The following is an 8,871-nucleotide window of genomic DNA, read 5'->3' on the forward strand; positions in this document are numbered from 1 at the left end:
AAGAGTTGCACAGTTGCTTCAAAGCAAAGCCACCGACTACCACCAAGCTTACTCCCGAGTAACGCACGCCTCGGAGCCAACCGTTTTTTCTGAACTAAAACCTCAGTATTCAGGTTAAATTGCCGTGTTGGCCCTTTGCGACAAATAAGTGGGTTTTGGGTTGCAGTTTGGGCACTCGGTCTCGAAAAGGTTCGCCATCACTGCTCTATCCCATCAGCTCTGAATGTAGCAAGAATTTGGGCTCTGCTTTACATGGGGGCCGAAGATCTCCACCCTTTCCAAATCTCGATTTGCCATCTTAACCACCCCACCTCATCTTTGAGTAATTCAGCAAGACCTGTTTGCAGCGAAACACGTTTTTAAAATGCATTCCTCTCAGGTTATGCACTGTTTTGAATGTAGTCCCCTCTTTCTCTCATGTGCCAAAACCACGCACCCCACATTTCTCAAATTTTTATTTAATTGCTTGAGAAGACACACCGTAAGCAGGTGAAACTGCATTACTCTGAGCTGGATCTTTGGTCTCTTGAGCCCAAACCAGACGTGGGTCAATTATGCTTAAGCAGCAGTGGCGTAGGAGGTTAAGAGCTCGTGTATCTAATCTGGAGGAACTAGGTTTGATTCCCAGCTCTGCCGCCTGAGCTGTGGAGGCTTCTCTGGGGAATTCAGATTAGCCTGTGCACTCCCACACACGCCAGCTGGGTGACCTTGGGCTAGTCACAGCTTCTCGGAGCTCTCTCAGCCCCACCCACCTCACAGGGTGTTTGTTGTGAGGGGGGAAGGGCAAGGAGATTGTAAGCCCCTTTGAGTCTCCTGCAGGAGAGAAAGGGGGGATATAAATCCAAACTCTTCTCTTCTTCTCTTCTTCCTTCCATGGCACGGCACAGAGCTAAAACCACCAACGCGCAGCCCGGAATACTCATAACAGTCAAACTTCCTTACACTTAGTTGGATGTAGGAATTGGCTGTCAGGGTCTACTAACTCCAGTCTTTTCCTCTGGGAGCATGTAAACATGTGTACAGACAGAGCCCCTTCCGCACCTGCAGAATAATGCACTTTCAATCCACTTTCAGTGCACTTTGCAGCTGGATTTTACTGTGCGGAAGAGCAAAATCCACCTTCAAACAGTTGTGAAAGTGGATTGAAAGTGCATTTATTCTGCATGTGCGGAAGGGGCCAGATACTGAAGGAGGCTAAACCATATTCCGGTGGCTCCAGCCTTTGAGCTCTTATCTGCATAGCCCCACCTTCTCATTTGCATAGCCCCTATCTGCATGGCCCCGCCTCCACCGCCACAAAGTCCCGCCGCCTCATTTGAATGGTCCCAGTTCAACATGTTGGTCCCAGTAAAAGGCGAGCTGCTTTTTACGCTGATCGATTCCCTAGGTCCGTGGTGGCGAACCTTTGGCACTCCAGATGTTATGGACTACAATTCCAATTTGCAGCAACCAATTGGCCATGCTGGCAGGGGCTGATGGGAATTGTAGTCCATAACATCTGGAGTGCCAAAGGTTCGCCACCACTGCTAGGTGTAGGATTTCTGCAAAATGTTATCTCTATATTGTTATTATTTATTCCATTTCTACCCCGCCCTACACCGAAGGCCCCGGGGCGGCTTACATAACGGGGTTAAAAGCCCTATTAAAACATACAATCCTAAAAACATAAAGGTTCTATCCTGGTTGCATTTCTGCCCGCGGAGTGGGGTGGGTTATCAGCTGGCTGCGTCTTGCCCTATTTCTGTTGGCTTTGGAGCTCTGGACGGGTCGCGGTTCTTACTGCCCCGGGCTTTACGCAAAGGAGGCTGCTTCCCGGTGCCCCCATCCTGAACTCATGGCAGTGGGTAGCCAACTCCTGCAAGCATCATAGAGCAGGTCTCAAAGATGTGCCAAAAGCGCACATGCGTGTCCGTGGAATACGCTCTGCCCGGCTGAGCGGGGTTCCCACGGACCCCCGAGAGACTGTTTTTCCACAAGTTGTCACGCAATAATGTGGATGTTTCTTTCCTGAATGTATTTATTGTGTCTCGACGAAAATTGATTTATGCTGAGAGGTCTCTGGGCGTATTTGCACTAGACTTGCACTAGTCCGGTAATTGCTCCCGTGGGATCCTGGGAAATGTGTGAGTGGAGGGCTTTAAGTATCAGCTAGGAACCTCTTTGAATGGCCATTGCCCAGGTTCTCAGAGGGGACGCCATGACAGTTTAGGCATTACCAAAACCAGAGTAAGTTTATTGTGTGAACAAGCCCTCCGAATTCCCCTCCTTTCTCTACTGTATGTGATCCTATTTGTGTGAACTTACAATGTCATGTTGGGGACGGGGAGGGGGGGTTGGGGGAAAGAAAGGGGTGTCTTTGTCTGGGTTTTTGTTCCTGGGGGTTGGGCATGGGGTGGGGGGGCCGGGGATCAGGAGGACAAAACTTTTTGTTTGGTTTTTGTACTGGACACAAAGATCAGAATTAAATGAACCAGTTCTTTAAAATGAAAATATTACGGGCGAGTTGATTTTTTCCCCCCTTGACCAAGGCTTCAATTTCTTTGACTACTCTTGACTACAGTTGGTGGGACTCACCCTTGGAAGCTGTCCGGAGCACGTTCCAAAGCTGCCCACGTTCCAAAGCAAGCTTAGCTTGAGTGACGGGTGAAGCGATCTTCCCACAAGCGACCATCCCTCGAGTGCTCTGGAAAAAACAATTCGATAACAAATAAATCCATTGGATGGAAAGAACTGGAGACGGCTGGGTCTTTGTAATGATGGGCTGAATCTTATCTCTATCCTGCAACACACACACACACCCCGAGCAAAGTTTATCAATGTATGCTGATATTTCTTATATATCTATACCCACATTTCCTTTCACCTCAGTTTTACCAATGTAGGGAACTGTTTGAGGAAGGCTGTTTGGTGATATGCCCCTGGAGGTGTTGGATCACCCCTAGGGGCATACCCCCAGGGGGGAATATGGGGTCAAATATCCCCAGGCTATAGCCATTTAGTCATGTGGGGGTGGAAAATCGCCCCCCACACCCCTCCCCCCACCACGGTCCATACCCCTCCTCTTTCCCAGGATCCATGACCTGGTATAAAAGTTGTTTGGTCATGGGGAAAGGCTCAGATTTTGCACCAGGCAACATATTCCCTAGACACGCCTCTGTCCACCCCAATATATCGATTTGCATAAATCGGGGTCGCCAGCCATCAGCAAGGTTCAAAGCAAACACACAGGTGGAGAGGAGAAGGGGAGGTTATTGTAAGCTGCTTTGAGACTCCAAAACCCAAATCAGCTCTGTTTAAAACTTCTACCGAAGGGCCAAAGTACAGGTTACCTAAAAGAAGAATGAACGTCTTCCAGCTTTTGTTTAAAACAGGGGTCTTCAAACTATGGCCCTCCAGAGGTTCATGGACTACAATTCCCATCAGCCCCTGCCAGCATGGCCAAGTGGTAGGGCTCATGGGAATTGTAGTCTATGAACATCTGGAGGGCCATAGTTTGAAGACCCCTGGTTTAAAACATGGATGCCACATGCTTGTCCAACCATTTCAAAAGTCCGGCTGAAAGGAGTTTTGCACCCTGCCCTAAAACGAGTCCCATGTGCAAACTAAAGAGCCAGCATGGCCATGCTAGCAGGGGCTGATGGGAATTGTAGTCCATAACATCTGGAGTGCCAAAGGTTCGCCACCACTGGTATAGTGGTTAAGAACAAATGGATTCTAATCTGGAGAACCAGGTTTGATTTCCCCAGTTCTCCACCTGAGTGGCAGAGGCTTATCTGGTGAACAGTGGCGTAGCGCCCATGGGAAAAGGGGGGGCAATGCCCCAGGTGGAGCCATGGTGGAGGCATGGCATGGCTATGGAGGGGGTATTCCGGGGCGGGGGAAGGCGTTCTTCGGACCTCTCTCAGCCCCACCTGCCTCACAATGTGTCTGTTGTGGGGAGAGGAAGGGAAATGAGTTTGTATGCCACCTTGAATCTCCTTGCAGGAGAGAAAGGTGGGATATAAATCCAAACTCCTCCTTCTTAAGTACCAAGTCGAAAGCCGAGGATACTTGATCATGGTAATTAACAGAGTGACCCAAACCGAAATTTTGGCATGTTGATTCTACCTCTCCTGGCCTCATCTCTCAAAATTAAAAAAAAAATTCAGGCTCATTTCCTAGAATATAATTCAGGATCTTGCTTCCCACTTCAAGCGGGCAGGACAAGGAAAACACTGTCCAGTTGCAGCTGACTCACGGCAACCCTGCCCACAGGACATTCCAGGTGGGAATTAATACCGTATATACTCGTGTATAAGTCGACCCGCATATAAGTTGAGGCACCTAATTTTACCACAAAAAAACTGGGAAAACTTACTGACTTGCATATAAATCGAGGGTGGGAAATGCAGCAGCTACTGGTAAGCCCCAATTCTCCCTTTAAATCCACTCAGAAGGGGGGGATGATTTAAAGGCAGAATCTGGGGAAAATTTGAGGGTGCCTGTCAGGGGGGGAATGTTTATGTTAGCAGTACCAACATTTCAGAGTATCTTTAGGAGAACCCCCTGATGATACCACCCAGGTTTGGTGAAGGTTGGTTCAGGGGGTCCAAAGTTATGGACCCTCAAAAGGGTAGCCCCATCTATTGTTAGCTTCCATTGGAAACAATGGGAGATGGGAGCACCCCACTTTGCGGATCCATAACTTTGGACCCCCTGAACCAAACTTTACCAAACCTGGCTGGTATCATCAGGAGCGTCACCTGATGATAGCCTGAAATTTTGGTTCCGCTAGCCTGAAAACTGCACCACCTGGAAGCTAACAAAGTAATAACCCTAAAAAAATTTTAAATACACCTCACTCACGTATAAGTCGAGGGGGGCTTTTTCAGCACAAAAAATGTGCTGAAAAAGTTGACTTATATGCGAATATATATGGTAGGTGGTTTGCCATTGCCTGCCTCTGCGTAGCAACCCTGGACTTCCTTGGTGGTCTCCCTTTCAGGGACTAACCAGAGCTGATCCTTCTTAGTTTCCAGGCTCCGGGTAAGCTACCCTATTCAGGCGGCTTCAACCAGATACGCCTGTGGCCTAGTGGTTAAGAGCAGCATACTCTAATCTGGAGAACCAGGTTTGATTCCCTGCTCCTCCGCATGAGCAACCGACCTTATTCTGGAGAACTGGATTGATTCCCCCCTCCTTCCCATGTGTGGCAGACTATAATCTGGCGAACGTGGTTTTTATGATCTTTGTGGGGTGCAGCAGTGATGGTCTTTGTAGTGGTTTAGAGCAGGTGCACTCTAATCTAGAGAACCGAGTTTGATTTCCTTGCTCTGCCACTTGAGCTGTGGAAGCGTATCTGGTCACAGCTCTTCAGAGCTCTCTCAGCCCCACCCACCTCACAGGGTGTTTGTTGTGGGGTGCGGGAGGGAAAGGAGATTGTAAACCCCTCTGAGTTTCCTTGCATGAGAAAAAGGGGGAACGGAGGCAATAATCATCCATTTCCACAAATGATTATTGCCCCTATATGGGAATACTTTGAAGACATGATCTATTTTTCAGTTTGTTGAACCATGATTATGGTCTACTTATTATTGAGTGCCTACAAATTTGGATAAAAATATTTGTTCCATATGAATTGATGTGTTAGAATTTGTTTAAAAGGAAGTTATATATACATATATTGGTTTAGTGCAACCTCCGTCTTCAGGTGTGTGACGCGCTTCTTTGGTTCTATTATATTACGTTACACACATTGGGTTTTGTGTGCTATGAGAAAAAGGGGAACATAAATCCAAGCATCCTATTCCTCCTCCTCCTCCTCCTCCTCCTCCTCCTCCTCCTCCTCCTCCTCCTCGTCTTCTTCTTCTTCTTCTTCTTCTTCTTCTTCTTCTTCTTCTTCTTCTTCTTCTTCTTCTTCTTCTTCTTCTTCTTCTTCTTCTTCTTCTTCTTCTTCTTCTTCTTCTTCTTCTTCTTCTTCTTCTTCTTCTATTTTCACCTTGAGTGGTGATTTGAACTTGACTCCCTAACACTGCACCACGTTGCCCCCTCCATCCCGCTCCACCCTGGACATTTCCTTACCAAACAAGCCGTCTCCATCATCTGCTGTCCATGTTTTTAGAAACCACTCAATAGGCCTTACATTAATCTTTTCTGGCACGTCTCGTGTGGCATCTTGTGTACACAATTTGCTACAGACAAAAGCGCCCCTGCATCGCTTGTCTTGGCAAGAGGCTGCAGCTCATATTTCCAAGACGGAACGCATCCCATTGTCTCCCGGTTTCCTGGGAGAGAGCCATTTCTCTTCTCTCCTAAATGGAGTAACAGAGCTCTCGGCTCCAGGAAACAAATGCTTGGCCTTCCCCAAGGGAGCAACTAAAACACAGTTCCGAAAAACATCCTTCTAGGCAGCTGAGCAAGGGACGTTTCGTGGGAGCCTGACTTTTGCCATCTCTGCTGGCTGTGAGAGGCCAGCAAAGGGTCCACACAGACATCAATTTAGCATGTCGACGCACAGGACCGAGTGAGTCTTACAACAGTTTTGCAAGGTAGGCCAGATTCATGATGCTGAGACAGAGGATAAGTGTCTTGCCCGAGTTCAACTCTTGAGTCAGCGGCACAGACAACACGTGAACAGAGGATGATCTGGATTGCAGCTTATGCTCTTGACTGCTCTGCCACTCGGCCGCCGAGTGATGGCGGCCATTTCATTCCTAGGCATGGGTGCCAGATCAGACACGAAGAACAGAAGAAGAACAAGTTTGGATTTATACCCCACTTTTCTCAACCATAAGCATTGAATTCGTTCCCCTTGTCCGAATTCATTCCCTTCCTCTCTCCTCAGCAGGCACCTCGTGAGGTAGGTGGGGCTGAGAGAGTTTCTGTGAGAACTGTTTCTAGCCCAAGGTCACCCAGCAGGCTTCATGTGGAAGAGCGGGGAATCAAACCCAGTTCTCCAGATTAGAGTCTGCCGCTCTTAACCACTACACCATGCTGCCAGGGAACTGAGGGGCAAAACTGCACAGAAGGATTTGAGGGATTGTTTATAGGAATTGCCAGCTCTGGGTTGGGGAAATTCCTGGAGATTTGGGTGGAGTCTGGGGAGGGCGGAGTTTGGGGAGGAGAGATCTCAGATGGGTCCGGACACCTTCCAAAGTAGCCATTTTCTCGAGGAGAACTGGTATTTGTAATCTGGCGGCCAGTGGTAATTCAGGGGAGTCTCCAGCCACCCCCTGGAGATTGGCAAACCTAGTTGTCAAAATGGGAGGGAACTGCAAGCTCTGTAAGGGGGCGGGGACTTTAGATCTTCAGGGCAGCTGAGTGGATGCTTTTAACAGAAGGGGGATCTCATTGGTTGTTGTTTCAAGCATGACAACTATATCAGTTGCAACTTAGTGACCTTAAAATGGCTAGAGACCCCAAAAGTTGTGAGGGCAGGTAGCATTGCCACCATAAACTGAACCAGTCAGGCAGGGTTTTTTTTTCACTCTGCATGTTTCTAGAAGAGTAGTAGTAGTAGTAGTAGTAGTAGTAGTAGTAGTAGTAGTAGTAGTAGTAGTAGTAGTAGTAGTAGTTTGGATTTATATCCCCCCTTTCTCTCCTGTAAGGAGACTCAAAGGGGCTTACAAACTCCTTTCCCTGCCCCTCCACAACAAACACCCAGTGAGGTGGGTGGGACTGAGAGAGCAGTGACTATGGATCACCCAGCTCACATGTGGTGGAGTGCACAAGCTAATCTGGTTCACCTCCACAGCTCAAGTGGCAGAGCGGAAATCAAACCCGGTTCTTCAGATTAGAGTGCATCTGCTCTTAACCACTACACCATGTAGTCCTCAGTGAGTACTCTGCTCCTCCCTACAGAGCATCACATTTGGGTTGCTGCCAGTGTGAGAATCTCATCGTTTTGCTAGACTGAATGGAAACTTCCTGTTTGCCATCTATAGAAAACAGCCTGAGTTTCATTGTTGAGAAGAAAAGGGAAAATAAACATGAAATCAGCCTTTCGAGGATTCTGAAATATGAATTTCATTCTTTGCCATCTTTTGACCTTTTCAGAAATGCACCCGCAGCCATCCCAAGAGCCCCAAACAGCAAAACTGCATCCTGGAACTGTTTGATCTTCTCGATTCGGTAGATTGTTTAATTCTGCTTCTCTCCACGGAGCAGCAAAAATCTCAGCAGGGTTTATTTTGTTTTGTGCATCTGCAAGAAGAACACTTATTAACAGGCCACCGAGTTAGCTGAAATGGTGGGAGTCTGTCCCTTTTAGAGCAGGGGAATTAGCAAGAGTAGACTCTTGGCTTCGCAAAAAGTCGGGTGAGCTCAAGATCTTTTGTTGCTTCTGTATACAGAAGTCAGCTATTGCAAGAGAGCAAATAAAGTTTTATTAAGAGATGATGAGGGTCACAAACACTCAATAATCTAAGCAGCAGAACATGCACTATCCTGGGATTTAAGCAGTGCTGAGTGGATAGGTATGAAATAGATTAAGGGAATTGGGGGAATATGAGCTATAGTCATCTGATCTTGGAGAGAATGTCCGATGAACAGAGTTGAGCAACCCATGCTTAGCTTTGGTAAAAGAAAGAACAATGCACTGTGGGATTATATCAACAGAGGTGTCCAGAGATTTTCAACACTGACAACAGGGTGAGGAGACTTCTTATAGAAAAAAGGGACCCTCAGGGTTATGCAGAGTGTCCCTTAATTTCCCAGGACAAAGTGGAGTCCTGCTTTTCTGGGGAAAGAGAAGAGACAGGCATCAACCTTAAGTATTGAGTCATTAATCTAATGGTTGAGACATTCGCTTGATAACCAAGCTTGGGAATGCCTGAAGGTGGGAGGAAACTGATGACATTACAGTTTCTATAACAATGACAATGTAAACGAGGT

General features: G+C 47.4%; 1 long non-coding RNA gene across 2 annotated transcripts; it reads left to right on the top strand.

Annotated features, from left to right (window-relative positions):
• The first annotated feature begins 752 nt into the window (after positions 1-752).
• On the top strand, positions 753-2,727 carry LOC125433558. Of its 2 annotated transcripts, none has more exons than XR_007244629.1 (2): positions 753-1,387; positions 1,513-2,727. It is a non-coding gene; the product is annotated as an uncharacterized LOC125433558 (long non-coding RNA). The 2 variants fall into 2 exon arrangements; XR_007244628.1 differs by having other exon boundaries at positions 1,531-2,727.
• The last annotated feature ends 6,144 nt before the right edge of the window (positions 2,728-8,871 follow it).

Source organism: Sphaerodactylus townsendi, linkage group LG05, assembly GCF_021028975.2.
Source record: "Sphaerodactylus townsendi isolate TG3544 linkage group LG05, MPM_Stown_v2.3, whole genome shotgun sequence".
NCBI classification, from domain to species: domain Eukaryota; kingdom Metazoa; phylum Chordata; class Lepidosauria; order Squamata; family Sphaerodactylidae; genus Sphaerodactylus; species Sphaerodactylus townsendi.